Genomic DNA, 22,538 nt, shown 5'->3' with positions numbered 1-22,538 from the left:
ACTCACATCCAAAATGTAAAGAGAACTCCTACAAATCACTTAAGAAAAGAGACAGCTCATTTGGTAAGAATGGTTAAGCTGCTTGAATAGGTACTCTAAGTAAAGAGGCAATTCACACATACACGGTACCCCTGACGTATCCCTACAGGCCTTAAACACTGAAATGTATTCAACATCAACTTTCATCAGAGAAGGACCAGTCAGACCCTCAAAGAGGCACACTACACACCTATCAAAATTAGGACTGAGGAAACACGAAGTCACGGTGTCAGTCAAGGCAGAGTATAACTGGTACCACCACCTTGGAGTACTGTTCAGTAATAGTTACCAAGGCTAAACACAGACTGATCCGGGAGGGGTTCCACTCCAGGACAGACGCTCAGCAGATCTGAGTTTTCACACCCACCAACGGACTCATGTTCATGCAAATTCATGTGCCCGACATGCAGTGAGGCCAAACAGACTGAAACGTCGGAATCTAGAGCAGAGTAAGATGCCATGCAGGCCGTGCGAGAAGAAGTAGCTCACACCTAAAAGGCTTTGAGCTCCCTGAAGGGTTTTGGCAAAGCACCTTTAAAAGCCAGGTGAGATACTGAGAATGAACTTAGAGTTGCCAGGGAGGAAGTATGGGGGAAAGAGATAGGGAGTTTGGAATTGACATGTACACAGCATTATATTTAAAGTGGATAACCAACAAGGACCTACTGTCCAGCACAGGGAACGCTGCTCACTGTTATGTGGCAGCCTGGATGGGAGGGGAGTTTGGAGGAGAATGGATACATGTATATGTATTGAGTCCTTTTGATGTCCACCTGAAACTATCACAGCATTGTTAATTGGCTATACTCCAATACAAAATAAAAAGTTAAAAATAAAAGCCAGGTGAGGGAGGGGGTTCACAGGATCTGTAATCAGCTCCTGCACGATTCTCTGATTGGTTGGCAGTAAGATAGCAGGGTGGTGTCACGGGGTGAACACTATCAGTGCTTAGGCTCCAGGAGGTCTGGGGTTATGTGCTCAGGGTCATCAAGTAGTTAGCATCTTCCATTTGAGGGAGTGGGGTGGGCAGGAGAGATTATGTCTGCAAAACAACTCAGGAAATGTGCATCAAGTACTATTATCTAGGTGCTTCAGAGACGAACTGAACAGAGGCGAACTAAAGCAGAAGATAAGGCAGAAGGTCTGTCCTGAGAAAGCCTCGTGGGGTCCTGCACGAGTTAGAGTTAGAGTTTTAGTTTTTTCTCTCTTCCCAAGTTGTTTAGAAGACCTTGGTGTGGGAAAGGGGGGACAGAGCAGGTGATGAAGAATGATAAGTCGGTGACGCAGGAAAACCTTCATTTAGCTGAGGGTACAGAGAGTCCCTGCCAGAAGCCACCATGCACAGCATTGCTGAACACTTGGCAGGCTCTCCCCTTAAATCTGCAATCTGAGAAAGGGAAATTTCCAAGCAAAAAGTTTTCTGTCCAACTCATTCATCTGCTCCTTTCGAAAAGAGTCTGGTGAAGTGTTGTTGGAGTTGATTCAGGAGCTTTTTAAGTCTCTAAAAGGAAATTACATCCTAGGTTAATCATGTGTGTGTGTGCGCTCCTGTTACCGAGTGCCTTTGGTTTAAGTTGGAAATAGGAAACCCAGAAAAGGCTGAAATGATTGAGATACTTTGCACTGCCCTCCTTGGCTTTTTTGCATTATTTCTATTCTCAACCAGTAACTGAGTTAGAAGACCTGAAGGGCTGGGCAGGAAGGATTGTGGGGCATCTTGGACTAGTTGTAATTATTAATGAAATCATTGTTCCCCCAACAGAGTTCGGATTTGCCTGTGGGGTCCTTTTTTCTAAAAGCAAGATTTATAGTTGTTTCTCCAGCGTGTCCAAGTTCAGCCCCTGCTCTGCAGAGCCTATGTCCTGTGCTGCAGCGGGGCCTGGGGTGCAACTGCCACCCCAACGCCAGCCCTGGCCCCAGCTGCAGAGTGGCCCCACGGCCAAGTCCCCAAGACTAGCTTCCTGACCAGGTGAAAGAGTATCCTAGTGGATCCATCAGAGCCGCATATGCTCATGAACACATGGATGGGGAGAAAGGTGTCTAGTTTTGACATAGGATATTTTCCATTAGCATCCCTGACAAAGGAAGCATGAAAGGTACATTGAGCAAGACCATACAGGTCTCATTGCCTTTTCACACTTGACTGATAGTTTGGTTTGTTGGAATGTCTTCTACAGAGTGGAGGCAGTGCTCCACTGCCCTTCTAGCTTCTAGAAGCAACAGCTCATTCTCATTTCTGAATCTTTGATGGAACCTGTATTTCTTCCCTGGGTCCTTGTAGGACTGCTTTGTTCCAACTGTTTAGCAAATTCAGGTACGGGATTCCTCATGGGTCCTTTCAATCTACAAACTCATATTCTTCTATTAGGGACATTTTTCTTGAACGAATTATTGAAACATCCCTACTCTGTATCTTTTATGCTCTGTCTTTTACAAGAGTCATTATTGGATCTTAGATCACCTGAAATGATCTTCTAATCTTTTTTTCTCTCTCTCTCTACAATTTTTTATCTCTTTGCCTTTTTTGTTCCATACTCTGGGAAACTTATTCAGCTTTCTCTTTAGCCCTTCTAGTCAATGGTTTCTTTCTATTAACATGCATTTGATTTTTTTTTTCATTCCTGGAATTTTTCTTTCTTGTTGCCACCTGTTCTTGTTTCACGAATACAGTTTCTTCTCATCACTCTTGAGATGTTTTTTTGCTCATTTCTATGATTTTCTGCATTCTGTTGTTTTCCTATTTACTTGACAATTCTCTCTCTCTTTCTTTCTGTCTCTCTCATGTTTGAGCAGTAGTTCTTGATAGGGAAAGATTTTGCCCCCAGGGGACCCTTTTGTTGTCACAACTGGAGATTTGTGCTACTAGTATGTGATAGCTGGAGACCAAGGATGCTTCCCTCATAGCTCAGTTGGTAAAGAATCCGCCTGCAATGCAGGAAACCCCCGTTTGATTCTTGGGTCGAGAAGATCTGCTGGAGAAGGGATAGGCTATCCACTCCAGTATTCTTGGGCTTTCCTTGTGACTCAGCTGGTAAAGAATCTGCCTGCAATGAGGGAGACCTGGGTTCGATCCCTGGGTTGGAAAGATCCCCTGGAGAAGGGAAAGGCTACCCACTCCAGTATTCTTGCCTGGAGAATTCCATGGACTGTACAGTCCATGGGGTGGCAGAGTCGGACATGACTGAGAGACTTTCACTTTCACTTTCAAGGATGCTTCTAAGGAACTTAGGGTGCACAGAAGTGGCCCCAAATATCAAGAGTGCTAAGGCTGAGAAACTCTGTGTTAGAAGTTCTCTCCCTGCTCCTGAGATGCTTGGTGCTTTGCTCATATTTTGGGTGAAAGACTGAACATGTAATTGGGTTGACTGTGTGGTTATAAGTGGAGCTCATTGACGATGAACTTCACTGTAGGTTAGCCTGGACATCAGTTTCACTGTAAGGCCTTCAAACTCTCTGTGTCTCGCCTCTTTTTTTATAGACAATAATACTTTAATTTTTAAAAGTATTTTTATGTTATCTTGGCCTACAGTTGATTTACAATGTTGTGTTAGTTTCAAGTGTACAGCAAAGTTATCCACTTATACATAAACATGTATCTATTTTTTTTTCAAATTCTTCTCCTATTTAGTTTATTACAGAATGTTGAGTATAGTTCTGCATGCCATTTGGCAGGTCCTTGTTAAAGAGTCAGACACGACTGAGCAACTGAACTGAACTGTTGGTTGTTTTACATATAGTAGTGTATATGTGTGTAGCCCCCCATTTTTTGGAGTTTAGGAATAATTTAATTGCATAATTATGGAGTTCAATACCACACAATAGCCATTTTTCCTATTAGACTTTATTTTTTAAGAACAGTTTGAGATTTACAGAAAAGTCATGAAACAAATCCAGACAGTTTCTATAAATGCTATTCACAGCTTTCCCTACCATCAATTGCTTACATTAATTAAGGTGCATTTGTTACAATTAATGAACCAATATTTAATGCATTATCATTAACTAAAATTCACAAGGAAGAGCCACCTAGTCTCCTGCCTGGGAGGCTGAAGTCTGGGGGCCAGGATTCTGGGAGCAGACAGAGAAGACAATCATTCAGTCTGCAAGCTGCCTTTGTGCAGAGGGTGACGCCCGCCCCCACTGCCAGCCACTCACTCCAGTGGCACCCAGTACCCACGATGCCCCAAAATTTCTAGTTTCATTTCTTCAAGGAAGAGCAGGCTTAGATGAACAAAGTTAAATAAATAGCCCGAAGCGCTGAGCTGTGAGTTCCGGCCATCCATGTCCAGAGCCTACGGTTAACAAGACGCTGCACCCCACTCTTGTGGGGTGGGGTAACCATGGCCAGTGGCAACAGCTAATCCATCCATCACCACTGGACCTGAGGGGTGTAAAGTGTTGACACACATGCTGGGTGATTTGGCCGCACTTGATGCCCACAGGACACCAGACGATGCCACAGGGGAAAGATCTAACACCAAATAGATGCTGGGGATAACACCAAGCGGGAAACCCTCCAGGGAATCAGGATGCTTCCACATCACTATCTGCCCCTGTTCTGGGACCTACAGCGCCCCACTCTACATCTGTCACCAGCTCGGTGATTTCCTGCAAAGGGCACAGTCTTGTCTATGTCTAACGTTGTTTCTGGCCCCAGAAGGGTGGGCAGAACTTTCCAGAAGTACTGTGCTCAGTTAGTGAGAGCTCTGATCTTTGTTAGGTCTCTTGTCATACTTTCTTTCTGGAACTGGACAGTGGGAGATGGCACTGGGTCCATGGATTCATAGATCCCTCAGTAGCAAGAAGCGTGAAAAAGACAGATTCAGTCTCTGAAAGCTCAGGCAGGTTCGTGGTTGATCTAGGTGGGGCCCCACAGGGAACAAACCAAGTCATAAATACTAGGGGAAATCATAACAAAATAAGTGTGATCCACACATGCAAACGTGTACAATGCGAGTTGAGTTATTTGGAGGTTAAGGAGTGACTAGGTAAGGCCTCTGTAATTTGATGCCACCTCACAATGGTTGTCCTTTTCAGCACAAATACCATTGGGGACATGGCAGCTTAAACACCCAGGACATTCTGGGTCCTGTGGCTGGGTGGCATTCCCAGGATGGCCGCAAAGATTTGAAGAACTTTCTTATAGATGTTGGCACAGTCTGAGAAGATCAGTCTAGGGGCATCCTAAAAAACATGGGGATCTGTCTGTCCCTTTCCTGCTGTTCGAGCCAGCCTGCCTGGCATGCACTTAGCCCTTTGCTTCCTTCCTTTACCCTTCCTGCACCTTGGAAGATAAACATTGGAGCCTACTCCTATTTGCAGTTTCATTGTAGGCCTTCATACTCTCTGCGTCTGAAGATAAGAGCCAATCACGAAAAGCTCATTTCTTATTCTCTCGGGTGCCTTGTAAAGGAGTTTTTAGTGGGAAGAGTATTTTTGATTGGAATATAATTGCTTTGCACTGTTGTGTCACTTTCTGCTGTACGGCAACACGAACCAGCTACCCATGCACGTGTACTCAGTCACTCATGCAGTTGTGTCCAGCTCTTTGTGACCCCATGGACTATAACCCACCAGGCTCCTCTCTCCATGGGATTTTCCAGGCAAGAATACCAGAGTGGGTTGCCAGGGGATCTTCCCGATCCAGGGATCAAACCTGAGGCTCTTGCGTTTATACATATATCCCCTCCTTCTTGAGCCTCCTTCCTACTCACCCCCACCCCACCCCTCTAGATCATCACATCACTGAACTGAACGCTCTGTGCTGTACAGCAACTTCTCACTAGCAATCTAATTTACACATGGTAGTGTATCTATGTCAATGTGGCTGTCTTAATTCGTCCCACCCTCCTCTCCCCCAACCCCAGGTCCACAGTTCCGTTCTCTGTGTCTGTGTCTCTACTCCTGTCCTGCCAATAGGTTCCTGGAGTTTTATGTGAACAGGTTTCAAAGTGCTACCAAATCTTACATGAGCTACTTCTATCAGTTCTTAAGCAGTCCTGCCATCAAGAAAACCATTCTGTTTTATTTAGGACTGGATTCTCTTACTAAACCTCTGGCAAGGGAAATAGGCTCTTTAAATGGTTTTTTGTGTGTATATTATTGTTATGTGGTTACATGACTGCCCCCCAAGCTCCACACACACACACAGACATCCCTCAGTAAGCTCCTGGCAAATGTTTTAAGAGCAAGAAACTTGCCTTTTCCTCCTTAGCTTGACCCACAACACATGATCCCACTCTGAGCATCCATTAGGTGCTCAATAAATCTTAGATGAAGGAATTGGGTGAAAAAATCAGATGATTTGGAAATCCCAATGATATACACAGATCTTGTAATAAAACCAGAAAAGACTTTATACAAGACAATGTGAAAACTGTCCACCCTTAATGAAGAATTAAATACCTGGCTCCTTGACCTATTCTCCCAGACTCCTTGATTGCAATCTCAATCAGATGGGAGAAAAAGACTTTCATTCATTTACTCAAAAAACATTTACTGAGAACCTACTCTGTTCCAGGCACTGTAATAGGCTTTGGGAAAATGAGATATCTTGGTGAAAAAGACAATCCAAGTTCCCACCCTAACTGAGCTTACTTTTTAAGGTATTTAGTAGTTGGAAAGTGTTATGGACAGAAATGTGTCCCCTCCACAATCCATATGTAGAAGCCTTATGTGAGTGTATTTAATGGTGGAGGTTTTACAAAGATAATTAATATTCAATAAGGTCAAGAGAATGGGGCCTTAATCTGATAGGACTAGTGTCTTTATAAGAAGAGGAAGACACACCAGAGATCTCTGTCTCTTCCCACACACAGAAAAGGCCATATGAGCACACATCAAGAAGGTGGCCATTTTTAAGCAAAGAAGAGAGCTCCCACCAGAACTGAACCCTGCTGGCACCTTGACCTGGGAATTTCAGCCTTCAAAACTAAGACAAAATAAATTTCCATTGTCTAAGCCACCCAGCTTGTAGAATTTTGTTATGGCAGCCTAGGTTGACTAGCACACAAAGCATCAGCAGTTATGGTGACAAGATAGGAGAGGAGGAAAGAAAGAAAATTGCTCACAGGACAGAAATACTGAGTTTTTGTGATCATCAATTCAAATTCTTGCTATTTAACAATTTAAGATTATTCTTTGGGACTGGCTTACACTCTGCACTCCCAGTGCAGGGGGCCCGGATTTCATCCCTGGTCAGTGAATCAGATCCCACTTGCTGAAGCAAGGAGTTAGCACGCTGCAACTAAAGATCTTGCATGCAGTGATGAAGGTTGAAGGTATTACATGACACAATCAAGAACCAGTGCAAAATAAATAAGTACATTTTTAAAAATTATTCCTATTTTTTAGGGATTCCAGTAAAGGAAAATCTACTTACCCTGAGACTTCTCCTGATGATTACCTGGCTTTCTCAATCCTGTCTAAAGCTTTTAACTATATGGTTATAGTCAGTGTTTCTACCCCCTGAGACTCAGAGCCTTCTTCAAAGCAAAACTCAGCCTAGTTCATATGCCAGCTGCTCCTGCGGAGAGTCTGGCCCAAATATAGCTGCATCCCTCTTAGGGATTTCTCATTTCTCCTGTGAACTTCAATTCCCAGTCCTGGTTTTAATTGGACATCTGGGTAATTTACTTCCATATATGAGCAGCCTGTCTGCTGTCTTTCCGAATCACTGAGACAGTCTACCCTCTCTTATTTCTTATTAGGTAAGCATGTGCCCCAGTCAACTGTGACATGCACTGGTCCCTACTCTCACAGCTAAACCCACTTGGGGTGTTTGTATTTGTTGTCTATTTCCACTTAATAAGTTACCACGACGTTAGTGGTTTGAGCAACTCACATGTATGGTTTCATTTCTGTGGGTCGAGAATCCAGCTTAGCTACTTCGGGGCTACTCACAAGGCTGGGTCAGGTGGTCTCATCTGAAAGCTTGACTGAGGAAAGATCACATTCAAGATCACTCAGGTTATTGTTAGAATGCTGTTCCTTATGGGCGGCTGGACTAAAGGGCCTCCACAGTCTGCTGGCTGCTGTCAGAGACCACTCTCAGTCCCTTGCCACACTGGCCTCTCCAACAAGTCCATTTACTTGAGCCAACCATGAAGGCCAAGGAGGCAAATACAGTCTGCTTACAAGACAGAGGTGGCAATCTCCTGTAACCCAGTCATCAGCATGACATCCCATCATCTTTCCCATTGTTCTATTGATCAGGAGTGAGTCACCAAGGTTCAGACTACTTAAGATGGGGCGGTGGGGGGTGGGTGGGATGACTACAAGAGGATGTGGGTGTCATCAGGGTCCACTTTAGAAGCTACCTACCACAGGGCAGGTGAGTGGGAAAGGAGTGAGTCTGAGCCAACAGTCATCTCTACATTTCTTACAGATCCCTGGAAGAACTATGGAGTCCTGTCACAAGATCACAAGTGCAAGGACTTGTACCAAGACCACAGAAGAGGAACCCAGAACCACGGGCACCTCTGAAACTGACTGAGCCCCTTTGCCGAAAACCCCCCAATCATCACCAGCAGGCTTTCTGCCCCTAACTTAGACAAAAATGCCTACCTCAGTGCTCACCCTTTAGTGTCCTAACCAATCACCTAATGCTAACCTTCCAACAGGAATTTTGTCTTGAAGTTATAAAAATTGGCTACGTGAAAAGTTGAGCCTGGCTGCTGTTTTAACAGTGTCCTGTCGACTCGCCCTGGCCTGTCAGGAGGCCAGTCCACTGTGTTCTCAGTGCCCACATTATCTCTGCTCTTTGTTCTTAATAAACTCACTCCTTTCTGCAATACTCTGCGTCTGGGAATTTTTTCCCAACTTGTGTTCAGACTGCCATGACAAGAACTATTTATTTTCTTATTTCTTAAGAAAAAATCTAGAAAGGTGAGACTGATTTCTGATCACCTCGTTAGAAGCCATGTCAATTCTGACTATGAAACAACTCCACATTTCTTATACATATTACCCACAGCCACTTGAATGACAGACAGGTGCATGCATGCAGGCCGTCCCTTCAATCATGTCCGACTCTTTGCTGTGACTGTAGCCCACCAGGCTCCTCTGCTCATGGGGATTCTCCAGGCAAGGATACTTGAGTGGGCTGCCATGCCCTCCTCCAGGGGATCTCTCTGACCCAGGGATTAAACCTGCGTCTCTTATGTCTCCAGCATTGGCAGGTGGGCTATTTACCACTAGTGCCACCTGGGGAGCCCCAGAACTTCCATAGTGTCTGTCAAACACCACCCTTCCTGTCTCGGGAAATAGACCAACCCATCGAGACTTCTCTCTGAGGCTTCCCAGGTGGTACCAGTGGTAAAGAATCCACCTGCCAACACAGGAGACCCTGGAGATGCAGGTTTGATCCTTGTGTCAGAAAGATCCCCTGGAGGATGGCATGGCAACCCACTCCAGTATTTTTGCCTGGAGAATCCCATGGACAGAGGAGCCTGGTGGGCTATAGTACATGAGCTCACAAAAGAGTTGGACAAGACTGAGCAACTGAGCACGAATGCACATGCACATTTTGACTTCTCAAGTCAGAAACTAAGAAATGACCTCTGACTCCTTCCTCTCTCACACTCTGCCTTCATTGAGTGAAATATCAATAAGTATGGTAAGTTATGTAGAAGGGGACCTACATGGCCATCAGGTAAGTTATTTGGAGATGATGAAGGTGGGACTACAAGAGTATTCCCATATAATTTGGGTAAATCAATTTATCTCCCTAAGATCTAGTTTTCGTTACTAAAAAAGAAAGGATAATACTGGGAGACGTATGTCAGAGTTGTTGTGAGGATCAAATTAAATGACATCTGTAAAATGCTTAGATTATTGTTTTACATCTTGAGAGTCTTCTGTACCTTATCTACCATACCAGCTATCAGAGAACCATAAGGAGGCTGTTTTATTTGTTCACAAACTCAAATCTCCTCTCTCTTCCATTTTAGATGCCAAAAATCTAAACACACATTTCTCCAATCTCCCTTGTAGCTGGAGGTACCCAGGGCACATAGTTCTTAGTCATGTCTTCTGATAAGAATCTCTTCTTTTCCTGATGAAGGATTCAGTGTCTGCTACTTGCATGCATGAAGTAACAAGCATGTGGTTGAATCCCAAAACCCTAAGGATGGTGGAATGGAAAGACTCTGTGTTCTTGAAGACACTGTCAAAGAGCAGAACCGATGCCAGCAAGCTTCTTGCCATCTAAGAGAAAGAAACCTCTATGAGTACTTTATTATTTGCAGTTGAAAATATGCCTAACAGATACCTGTTTCAATACTCCAGAACACAAATATCTGAAAATTTAGGACAAAAATTTTGGTGAAGGTCACAACTTCTGTATCACTCTATCAATCCAAGATTTGAAATTTTGTCTTCTTCCATATTGAATAACTTATTGTAGATGGTATGGTAGACTTAAAAAATATTCCAAACCTCAAAGTTGAGAGCCATGTTTTATTCAGCAGGAAGCTTTAGGACTTCAAGTCTGAGAGGCAGCATCTTAAATAACCCTGAGAGAATGGCTCCAAGGAGGTGAGGCGGAGAGATTATATAGAAGTTTTGAAACAAAGGGCAGGAATCTGAACATCAAAAGATTATTGCTAATTAAAGGAAAACCAGGTATTCTAACTTAAGGAATTTAGTGCTTTTCTATGTATGGGGAGATGCAAGAATCTTGGCTCACTGAAATCTTTCCTTTGATATACATGCTAAGTCACTTCAGTCATATCCAACTCTATGCAACACTATGGACCATAGCCTTCCAGGCTCCTCTATCCATGGGACTCTCCGGGCAAGAATACTGGAGTGGGTTGCCATGCCCTCCTCCAGGGTATCTTCCTGACCCATGAATCGAACCTGCATCTCTTGAGTCTCCTGCACTGGCAGGCAGATTCTTTAAACGAGGGTCACCTGGGGAAAAGTGAAAGTGAAAGTCACTCAGTTGTGTCTGACTCTTTGCGGCCCTATGGACTGCAGCCCTCCAGGCTCCTCTGTCCATGGAATTCCCCAGGCAAGAATACGGGAGTGGGGATACTTCTGATTCTGCTCCAGGGGATCTTCCCAACCCAGGGATCGAACCCAGATCTCCCACATTGCAGGTGGATTCTTCACCATCTGAGTCACCAGGAAAGACCAAGAATATAAGAGTGGGTAACTTATCCCTTCTCCAGGGGATCTTCCCAACCCAGGAATCGAACCAGGGTCTCCTGCACTGCAGGCAGATTCTTTACTAGCTGAGCCACCAGGGAAGTGTCGCCTGGGAAGCCCTCCTTTGATATGCACCTCAGCTATCTGGAGCCAGTATCCTGTCTTCACATCCTGAGTTTCCTCAGGGCTCACCGTAGGGAGTGGCTACAGTCTAATGGCTGCTAGATGGCAGGTATTCCTTTCTGAGTTTCCTCAGGGTTCACCAACTCACCATCAGTGATGGCTACAATCACTGATGACTACAACATTCTTTGTTTACTGATTTGGCAAGAAATATTCCATTTCTTAGGATAAATGGGGAGAAAAATTGTGTGAGCTTTATATGTTCCATTTGTACTTGCATTAATTTAGTACATTTAACAGTGAAAAGAACTGACAGTGAAAAGAGCCCTGCATATTCAAGGCTCTACGATAATGTCAAAGAAGCACTAAAAGTGGAAAGGGGAAGGTGGGAGCAGAAAAAAGGCAAAGCCTCTGAAAAAGACAAGAAATATAAAAATGGAGATAAGTCTATTGATACAACTGTGTGTAATATCAGACTTGAATTTCCAAAGTTTTTACAGTATTGACCATAGACTCAGCCTATAGCAATATATTTATTATAAGACTTTTTCATGATTCTGCCTCTTTCTAAGAATTCCCCAAAGTGATATATTAGGATCATAAGAGACATGTATGGGCTTCCCTGGTGGCTCAGTGGTAAAGAATTCACCAGCCCATGCAGGGGATATGGGTTTTATCCCTGGCCCAGGAAGACCCCACATGCTGTGGGCAACTAAACCTGTGCACCACAGCTCCTGAAGCCCATGCACCCTAGAGCCTGTGCTCTGCAGTAAGAGAAACCACCACTGTGAGAAGCCCACACACCACAACTAGAGAAAAAGCCTGCACAGCAACGAAGACCCAGCACAGCCAGAAATCCATAAATAAAATTATATATTAAAAAGAGAGAGACATGTCTGTAGATATTAGTCAGGCAATATGCAAAGTTTAAGGGCCCAGGAAGGACATACCTAATATAAAATATTCAGTCCATACTCCTGCCCGGAGATGTCAAGGCTTGGCTGAACATGTTGTCATGAGATTTACTAAAGTACTGATAACACAGCCACAAGACTGACTCTAGAGGTGCAATAGCCACTAGCCACCCATGACCACAAAGCAGTTGAAATGTGGCCGGTGAGATATGTTGAAATGAACGTATTTTGTATATGTTGGGATAAAAGAAAATATATCCTAACAGTAATTTAGCTTGTTTCTTTTCATTTATTGTAGTATGGTCACTAGAAATTTTACAATTATACAAATGGCTCTCACTCTATTTTTATCAGAGAGTATCACTCCAGAACATGATAGCTCCCCTTAGCTATGTGTGGCTCAACTTCATTTATTGGATTGAAAGCATTGAGTCTAAACACACAAAGATAGGATGTGGATGTTTCTACATGGAGGACAGAGATGTTAAAAAAAGATGGGTCTAAGCAGAAAGTAGGTGTGATTCTGACAAGTGAAGAGCATGCTTATGTAGGTACATGAGAGTCTGGATGGATGGAAGAAAGGGGGAAATCCTTAAAGAAGACAGTAGCTCCAAAACTGTGTTTAAGCCTTGGTGAAATTCCACCTGGGGCCCGTTCTATCCATTTCATTGGGTATTTTCTGCTTCTTGTACTGTTTTTCCACCTCAGTCACCTTCTCAGGGATGCTTGGTCTCCACGAACTATTTTTCTTGGCTGCTTCTTCCAGTCCTTGCCATGTCTCCCAGTGTGATGAAGGAATTTAAGGACTTGGGGCCACTGCTAAAGAATTCTAGTTGCAAGGTGGGTAAACGGAATCAGAATGACAAATGTTTTCCTGCTCAGCAAAGACCTAATCAGTTAACTCAACATGGAGCTCCTGAACTCGTCTTGAAATGAGCTGCTAAGAGACCCTCATCCATCTTCTGTTTGAAGCCTTCAAGGTCTTCATCCCCTGTGATATATTGTCAGTTTCCATTAAAAGCCCGGAGTCACATGGCACTTACTCTCTGAAGAACCTTGGCTGTGCTGGAGAAACCCATTAAATGCACAAGTCAGCAGAGCTTTAATAAACAATCAGATTAACAGCCCAGTAGGAGAGTTACAATCCCACAAGCAATAGATTTAAAGCCCCACTAGTCCCGAGTTGTGGGTCAGCAGAAGCATTTGCCTCCAAATGTTTTTTGGGCAAAGAGCCATTACATTACCTGGTGGTCTCGGTGTGGGTTCTTTTTCCATTTAGTTATTTTGAAAGTATCAAAAAAGGCAATTTCCAGATGACAGGACTTTGTGTTTTATAATGTTCTGTGAGCCAAACCCCAAACCTTCCACATTTCTAAAATTAATGAAGCAAAAAGAAAATACATGTACTTGGGGGTAGAACCACTGGTCAGATTTGAAGGATGAATGCCCTAAGTAGAGAGGTCTCCTGGCAAGCACTTCTCCCTGTCTTTGAAGGAGAAAATGAGTTATTCCAAGGCTGTCAAGGCTTCAGCCAACTTAGCTAGCATAAAGGAGAGCCAAACAGTCACACAAACACTAAACCCTGAATACAAGAAGAAAGATTTTTCCCACCTCAATGAAAAGTCAGTTGGTGAATATCCACCAGGAGGGTCCCATAGATGACAGCCTGGAATTGCAGGAAAGCCCATCCACAGAGGTGTAGAAAGCTGAGAGCTCACCTCACTTGTCTGTGGACAGCCTCTGGGAAGGCAGAACCAAGAGTCAGAACATGGAATGCTGTGGCTGAGTGTTGCTAAGGAAACTCACCTACCTCAAGATGGATTTCCCTGGCTGGGAGCTACTTGGGAAGGTCAGCCAAGCCACGGCTGGGTAAGAGCTCACCCTGGGAAAAGTGGCCAGATGCTGCCAAGGAAGAATGTAGGGATCCACTGACTCACTCAGTAAGAAAGACAGTGATACCCAGATGCTGGTGAAATCATTCACTTGAAGAGTGCAGTGTTTGAATCCAGGTACCAGTGTTGGGCTCTAGGATTTGGCCAGTCCATTTCCATCTCCCTCCTGCTGTCTGTGACATGGCCACTATGTCACACGGTAGATGCCATGGTTTGCTTTTCCCAAAACTGTTACTCTATCTATCTATATATTTGTAGACAGAAATGTATGCAGGTCAGGAAGCAACAGTTAGAACTGGATATGAAACAACAGACTGGTTCCAAATCAGGAAAGGAGTACATCAAGGCTGTATATTGTCACCCTGCTTATTTAACATATATGCAGAGTACATCATGAGAAACGCTGGGTTGGATGAAGCACAAGCTGGAATCGAGATTGCTGGAAGAAATATCAATAACTTAGATATGCAGATGACACCACCCTTATGGCAGAAAGTTAAAAAGAACTAAAGAGTCTCTTGATGAAAGTGAAAGAGGAGAGTGAAAAAGTTGGCTTAAAACTCAACATTCAGAAAACTAAGATAATGGCATCCAGTCCCATCACTTCATGGCAAATAGATGGGGAAACAGTGGAAATAGTGACAGACTATTTTTGGGGGCTCCAAAATCACTGGAGATGGTGACTGCAGCCAGGAAATTAAAAGACACTTACTTCTTGGGAGAAAAGTTATGACCAACCTAGACAGCATCTTAAAAAGCAGAGACATTATTTTGCCAACAAAGGTCCATCTAGTCAAGGCTATGGTTTTCCAGTGGTCACGTATGGATGTCAGAATTGGACTATAAAAAAACTGAGTGCTGAAGAATTGATGCTTTTGAACTGTGGTGTTGGAGAAGACTCTTGAGAGTCCCTTGGACTGCAAGGAGATCCAACCAGTCCATCCTAAAGGAAATAAGTCCTGAGTGTTCATTGGAAGGACTGATGCTAAAGCTGAAACTCCAATACTTTGGCCACCTGATGCAAAGAACTGACTCATTTGAAAAGACCCTGATGCTGGGAAAGATTGAAGGCAGGAGGAGAAGGGGACACAGAGGATGAGATGGTTGGATGGCATCACTGATTCAATGGACATGAGTTTGAGTAAACTCGGGGAGTTAGTGATGGACAGGTAGGCCTGGCGTGCTGCAGTCCATGGGGTCGCAAAGAGTCGGACATGACAGAGCGACTGAACTGAAAAATGCCAGACGCTTCTTTTTCAGCATCCTTGAAGCTGGAACTTAGTTCACAGGACCTGAGGGGAGGTGTACAGTGGGTTTTCAGAGAAAAGGTTCTTCTCCCTGTGAAAGAAAACATGAGAAGAAATGCCCCCTTCACTCCCTGTATTAGTTTCCAATGGCTGCAATAACAAATGAACACAAGCTCGGGGGCTTCAAACAAGACAAATGTATTCTCTCGTAGCGATGGTGAGCGGAAGTCCACAACACATCACTGCGTCTGAAGCAAGGTTTTAGCACAGCCATACCCCTCCCGGGACGGCAGGGGAGCATCTGCTCCTTGCCTCTTCAGCTTTGAGGGATGTTGGCGTTCCTTGGTTTGTGGCGGCATCACTCCCAATTTCTGCCTCTGTGTGCACTTTCCTTATTCTCCCTTAGAAATTTTCAAAGCTTACAAATTTCAAGAAAATTCAACAACCTAATCCCAATTTAAAGCACTTTTTTCCTTTCACACATTCCCCCACCTGATTTTTAAACACTGGGTACAGTGGTATCTAACAATATACCATTGACTCCGATTCTTTCCCAAAACACTAGACAGAATGGGAATTAACTATTAAAAATTCACAAATACCCAATGTTGTAAAGCAACTGTACTCCAATAAAAAGAAAAAAACAAATAAAAATTCATCAGTTATTTATGTCTAGAAATCCTGTTTTAGCAGCTTCTCAACACCAAGACAAGTAGGCCCTTTCATTCATAAGTGAACGTGACTTAACTATTTATTCTAGAAAATTCTTGCCCAGGAAAATGAGCCTCTTAACAAATAATTTGATTGTGTAAGGGAATTCCTGTAAACATGTTTGTCCAGAGTTTGCTGAGTGACACAGCACAGCTATTAAAGCTCACACACACCAAAATAGGGCTTCCCTGGTGGCTTGGACAGTAAAGAATCCACCTGCAATGCAGGAGACCTAGGTTCGATCTCTGGGTCAGGAAGATCCCCTGCAGGAGGGCATAGCTACCCATTCCAGTATTCTTGCCTGGAGAATTCCATGGACTATGTAGTCCATGGGGTCACAAAGAGTCGGACATGAGTGCACAACACAGCACAGCACAAAAGTTTGCTGAAATGGAGAAGCAGTTCCCCTATTGAAACAATAGAGGGCTCCCCTGAGCAAACCTCTCACTGACCAAACGGTAGTTCCTTTTCTAGATTCACTTCAAGACACTTGTACCTACCAACCCAAATATGTGATGCCAGAAACTTTTGCAGTTCACAATCAGTCCTCTGCCTTGAAAGACCCGCCTGAAACCCCTTGACTCCCCAAACCCTACCCAGCAACAAATGCTACAAATAACCTCGGGGGGTCTCCCCTCTGGGACATGGTAAAACTCTGTCAACGTGAAGTTCCCCTTCATCTCAGTGTGTCCAATAAACTTGGCTTTGCTTGATCAATAGATTTTTCCAGTGGTCTTTTGGAGAGTTGATGGCAATACCTCTACCCGTTTGTGTTAACTTCACTTCCTTAAATAAATTCCAAATTCTGGTCTGGACCACGAGAAGGACAGTTGTAGGTGGGGACTGATGAACAGCTGCTCTTATCTGACATTGTCCTTTTCAGCTTTCCAGAGGCCACTCTGGGGGCTCCCACTGTGTAGAAAGCAGTTATTGGGAAGTTAGGGAATTGGGACCCTGGTTGCCAGTGCCTGGCATAGTGCTTGTTTTCCATTTTCCATTTGTCTTTCCAAATGCATCTAAAGCCCCAACTCTGAGAATAAAAGGAGAGATAGAGCCCTACATTCTAAAGCAAGGTACTAGACAGTGGTAAAGAATCCACCTACCGATGCAGGAGATTCAAGAAACGTGGGTTCAATCCCTAAATCGGTAGTATCCCCTGGAGTAGTAAATGGCAACCCACTCCAGTATTCCTGCCTGGAAAATACCATGGACAAAGGAGCCTGGTGGCCTATAGTCCACGAGGTCACAAAGAGAGACATGACTGAGTGACTCTGTGCCCACACACACAGAGACATATTATTTACATAGGTACAAACTAGCAAAACTATTCTTATAACCTCCACCCTATCACCCACCTCCAGCCTATAATAGAGAAGACTATATGTTTGAGAGAGGGCTTGGGGAGCCTCTTTGGGCCTGCTATTGCATTTTCTCCCCCCTTCCACTTGATGTTTAAAACCTGTTTATATTGAGACCCACAATTGAAGTGTATAAACTGAAACAAAATTTTCATAAAATAATGACTTCCTTGTTACAGGTAGTGCACGCCTGTATTTCTTTTTTCGATTCATTGTACTCTGCTTCTTTCTTTCATCCTTTCTTTCTTTTTCCCTTTGTTTTGGCCGCAGGATCTTAGTTTCCAACCCTTGTCCCCTGCAATGGAAGCGTGGACTCTTAACCACGGGACCACCAGTGAAGTCCCCTTCATTATTCTTATTTTTCTTTAAAAATGTTTTTGATGTGGATCATTTTTAAAGTCATTATTGAGTCTGTTACAATATTGCTTCTGTTTTATGATTTGGTTTTTTGGCCAGGAGCTGTGTGGGATCTGAGTTCCCTCACCAGGAAGGTGAAGTCTTAACCTTTGGACCACCAGGGAGGTCTCCTTCATTATTTTTAAAATGTAGTTGTCAATCTCTACATGAATTTGACAACCAGTGGACACACAAACCCCAGGTTGGAAAGCGCTCTCAGAGCTATAGAAATTGGGGCATCTAAAATGAAATGGCGGCAGTATCTTAGTCCAGGTGAGGTGATGGGAACCTCAGTTTTAAGTCCACAGTCTCGGTCCAGAGGAGTCATGGAGCCAAGCGATTTCAGGCTTGCTAATGAGTCACAGTCCATGGAATGAGAGGCGGTGATAAACCCAGGTCCATTCCTAGACTTCACTGGGGTCACCAATGTCCAGACAAGGCTGGGAGAAATAAGAGCCAGTAAACCTCTCTCTGACACAGCCACTTAATCCCGGTGACACCGTTTCTCACAGTGTTCCCTTCTTTACTTTTTCCAGTGGATGGTGATTCTAAAATCCAGGGTGTGCAAATAAAAAGCTAATGTGTTTCAAGGCTCCTGGTACCTGGAGGAGAAAGAGTTGAGGACAGTAACAGTGAATGTTCTACTGGGAAGAAAGAGTCTTTCTTTTTTTTTAAATTGAAGTATAGTTGATTTACAATGTTGTTAGTTTCTGGTATAGAGAAGTGTGATTCAGCTATATAACTGAAAAAATTTATGGAACATATATACACATATATATGTATAATTTTCAGAGTCTTTTCCCTTATAGGTTATTACAAGATATTGAATATAGTTCCTTGTGCTATATAGGAGGTCCTTGTTGTTTTTCTATTTTGTATATAGTAGTGTATATCTGTTAATCCCAAACTCCTAATTTATCCCTCCACCTCATTTCCTCTTTGTAACCATAAATTTGTTTTTGATGTCTGTGGGTCTATTTATGCTTTGCAAATAAGTTCGTTTGTAGAATTTTTAAAGATTTCTCATATAAATAATATCATATTTGTCTTTCTCTGACTGACACTTCACTTAGTATGGTCATCTCTAATTTCTACCATGTCACTTCAAAAGGCTTTATTTCATTTCTTTTTACGGCTGAGTAATAGCCATGAAATTAAAAGACGCTTACTCCTTGGAAGGAAAGTTATGACCAACCTAGACAGCATATTAAAAAGTAGAGACTTTACTTTGCCATTAAAGGTCCGTCTAGTCAAGGCTATGGTTTTTCCAGTGGTCATGTATGGATGTGAGAGTTGGACTATAAAGAAAGCTGAGTGCTGAAGAATTGATACTTTTGAACTGTGGTGTTGGAGAAGACTCTCGAGCATCCCTTGCACTGCGAGGAGATCCAACCAGTCCATTCTGAAGATCAGTCCTGGGTGTTCATTGGAAGGACTGATGTTGAAGCTGAAACTCCAATACTTTGGCCACCTGATGCGAAGAGCTGACTCATTTGAAAAGACCCTGATGCTGGGAAAGATTGAGAGCAGGAGGAAAAGGGGACGACAGAGGATGAGATGGTTGGATGGCATCACCAACTCAATGGACATGGGTTTGGGTGGACTCCGGGAGTTGGTGATGGACAGGGAGGCCTGGTGTGCTGCAGTTCATGGGGTCGCAAAGAGTCAGACACGACTGAGCAACTGAACTGAACTGAATTTTGGGGCTTCCCAGGTGGCCCAGTGGTAAAGAGTCTCCCTGCCAATGCAGGATATGCAGGTTTGATCCCTGGGTCAGGAAGATCCCCTGGAGAAGGAAATGGCAACCCACTCCAGTATTCTTGCCTGGGAAATCCCATGAATAGAGGAGCCTGGAATTTTACTGTCCGTGGGGATACAAAAGAGTCGGACATGACTGAAAAACAGCAACAACCAAACAGTCCATTGTAGATATTTACCACATCTTCTTTATTCATTGAAAGAGTCTTTGCTTGAGGAGAAATGACTCCTTCCCAAGTCCTGGTTAGATACTGTGTGACTTTGGGAAATGCCTGTATATGAATGCAAACACCTTTTATCATCTTCTACAGAAGAAACAATTTTCTCCATATTTCCTGAAAACCACAATGTAGAAAGCTTTGTCAAGATTCTAAAAGTCTTAACCATGAGAAAAGAGTGATAATGTAAAGAAGTTCTTTAACTTCTGTTGAGAAAAACAAGAAAATCAGGAAATCATGTAAAATCAGGAAAATCATTTTCATAATTCCAGCTGTCCTCAGAGCTCTTTGCCCATCTCTTCAGAAACAAAGACCCCACTAGCCCATTTCCTTCTGCTCTAACGTCTCACATTCAAACAGAATGTCATGTTTAGAGTCAGACACTCACAGAGGTTGTAGAATCTCATTTTTAATAAATTAAAATAAGGTTGTCTACTGAATAATGAACTTATCTACAAAACAGTAATGGAGTTACAGAGGTAGAAAATGAACTTATGGTGACCAGGGACTAAGGGGGGAGGAGGGATAAATTGGAAGACTGGGATCAACATATACACACTACTATAGAAAAAATGAGTAACTAATAAGAACCTACTGTATAGCACAGGGAACTCTCCTCAACACTCCGTAAGGGCCTATATGAAAAAGAATCCAAAAAGGAGTGGATATAGACGTGTGTGTGTGTGTGTGTGTGTGTGTGTGTGTGTGTGTAACAGATTCATGTTCAACAGACCTGAAACTAAAACAGTATATAAATCAACTATACTCCAAGACGGCTTTCCAGGTGGTCCTAGTGGTAAAGAACCCATCTGCCAATGCAGGAGACACAAGAAATGTGGGTTTGATCCCTGGATCGAGAAGATTCCCTGAAAGAGGGAATGGCAACCCACTCCATTTTTCTTGCTTGAAAAATTCTATGGGCAAAGGAGCCTGGCGGGCCACAGTCCATGGGGTCGCAAAGAGTCAGACATGACTAAGCATGCATTTTTTTTCCTTGTTTTGTACTCCAAGAAAAAATTATTAAAACACACACACACACACACAAATCGAATACAGCCTTAGTCCATGCTGAATGACATAGGTCACAAAGTAGGGACAGGGTTAGAGAAAAGTTCCTACCTACAGCAAAACCAACTTTGCCCAAACAAGAGCATTTAGCTCCGGAATCAAGTTAGTGATGGAGAAGTTACCCAGAGATCTTGGGCTTAAAACAGAACAAAACCCGAATGTGCATGCGCCACTGTGGTTCAACCCCAACCACAGGGTCAAAATCTTCCCTGCAAACGCCCCTGGCCCGCGCCTCCCTGCTTCTCCACTGACCCTTCCTCACACACTCCGGGGTTGTTTCCTTTCATCCCTCAAGGCCACCGACCACATTTCCCTTAGCCTGGGGACTGCCGAGTGCTGGGGACGGGAGGGAACCCAGTGTGACCTTATCTGGATTAACGCCCCCACGAGTGGTTCTGTGCCTCCCCAGCGGTGCTGACAGCGTCTGGGAGGGGGAGTGACCCCCAAAATAGAACAGCCCAGAAAGAAACACAGACTTTCACAAAGGCCCTCAGATAGCTGCCTGGAAAACACTGTCCAGCAGCCACTTTCAAAAACCCCAACGGAGGGAAACAGGAAAATCATTCTTCAAAATATAATAGATTCTTTTATTATGTAACTCTACAACAGCACTCTGAGAAAAAGATCGTGGAACCTTACCCATTGTACAGATAAAGACACCAACCAGAGAAATATTTACTTAACGTTCCCTATCTAGTAAGTGGCAGAACCAAGACTCGAGTCAATTGTGATGCCAAGGCTAACATTCTTTCCTTGGGCTTGTCAAGGGCAGAAGGCAGCAGGTAGAGGCTTGGAGAAGAGTGAGGAGACAAAGCTTGGGACAAAGCATTGGGTGACAGGCCTGGCTTCACGTCCCAGTTTCCATCTCAGCAGCCCTTAAAGGGCTGCGATGCTGATATGTGAGAACACATTTCACTTCTGGGAGGGAAGAAATTACAACTCCTTGCTGCATTTTATTAAACAACATTTACCTGTAAAACTTCAGGGCTTCCCTGGTGGCTCAGTGGTCAAGAGTCTGCCTAACAATGTGGAAGACACCAGTTAGATCCCCTGGTTGGGAAGATCCCCTGGAGAAGGAAATGGCAACCCACTCCAGTATTCTTGCCTGGAAAGTTGTATGGGCAGAGGAGCCTGGTGGGCCACAGTCCATGGGGTTGCAGAGTCAGACACGACTGAGTGCACACACACACATGTATGTGACCATTAGGGGATGAAGTGATTTAATCCTGAAGGCCTGTCATGTTATTTCCTTTGAGAAAGAATGTGCCATCTCTTTGAGTCCTCTCTCTCGGGTCCTTTGAATTAATTTTAAAGAGATTCCTTAAAACAGGGAAACAATGCAGACTCACATTCAGTATTATTTCTGAAGTTTTTCTAACAAACTATTCTGACTTCTGAGTCCAGTGAGGTCTTGGACACTCTTGCAACTGGCATGGCAACCTCTCCTGTGTGGGAAACTTGTGTGTGGTTTACACAATGTCCCTCTTTGGAGCCGGGAAGCTCTTCATCTACTGTTTCTTGTTTACTCACTTAAGAAACATTGAACTGAGTGCTGTGCAGTGGGTGGGTGTTGGGGACACGCTGGTCCCTACTCTCAGAGACTCAGACGAGTGGAGGAGGTCAAGCTATAAACAGGGTCTGACGATATAAGACAGTGGGTGGT

The sequence above is a fragment of the Bos indicus x Bos taurus genome, chromosome 23, assembly GCF_003369695.1.
Source record: "Bos indicus x Bos taurus breed Angus x Brahman F1 hybrid chromosome 23, Bos_hybrid_MaternalHap_v2.0, whole genome shotgun sequence".
In the NCBI taxonomy this organism is placed as follows: Eukaryota; Metazoa; Chordata; class Mammalia; order Artiodactyla; family Bovidae; genus Bos; species Bos indicus x Bos taurus.
This window is presented reverse-complemented; position numbering follows the sequence as displayed.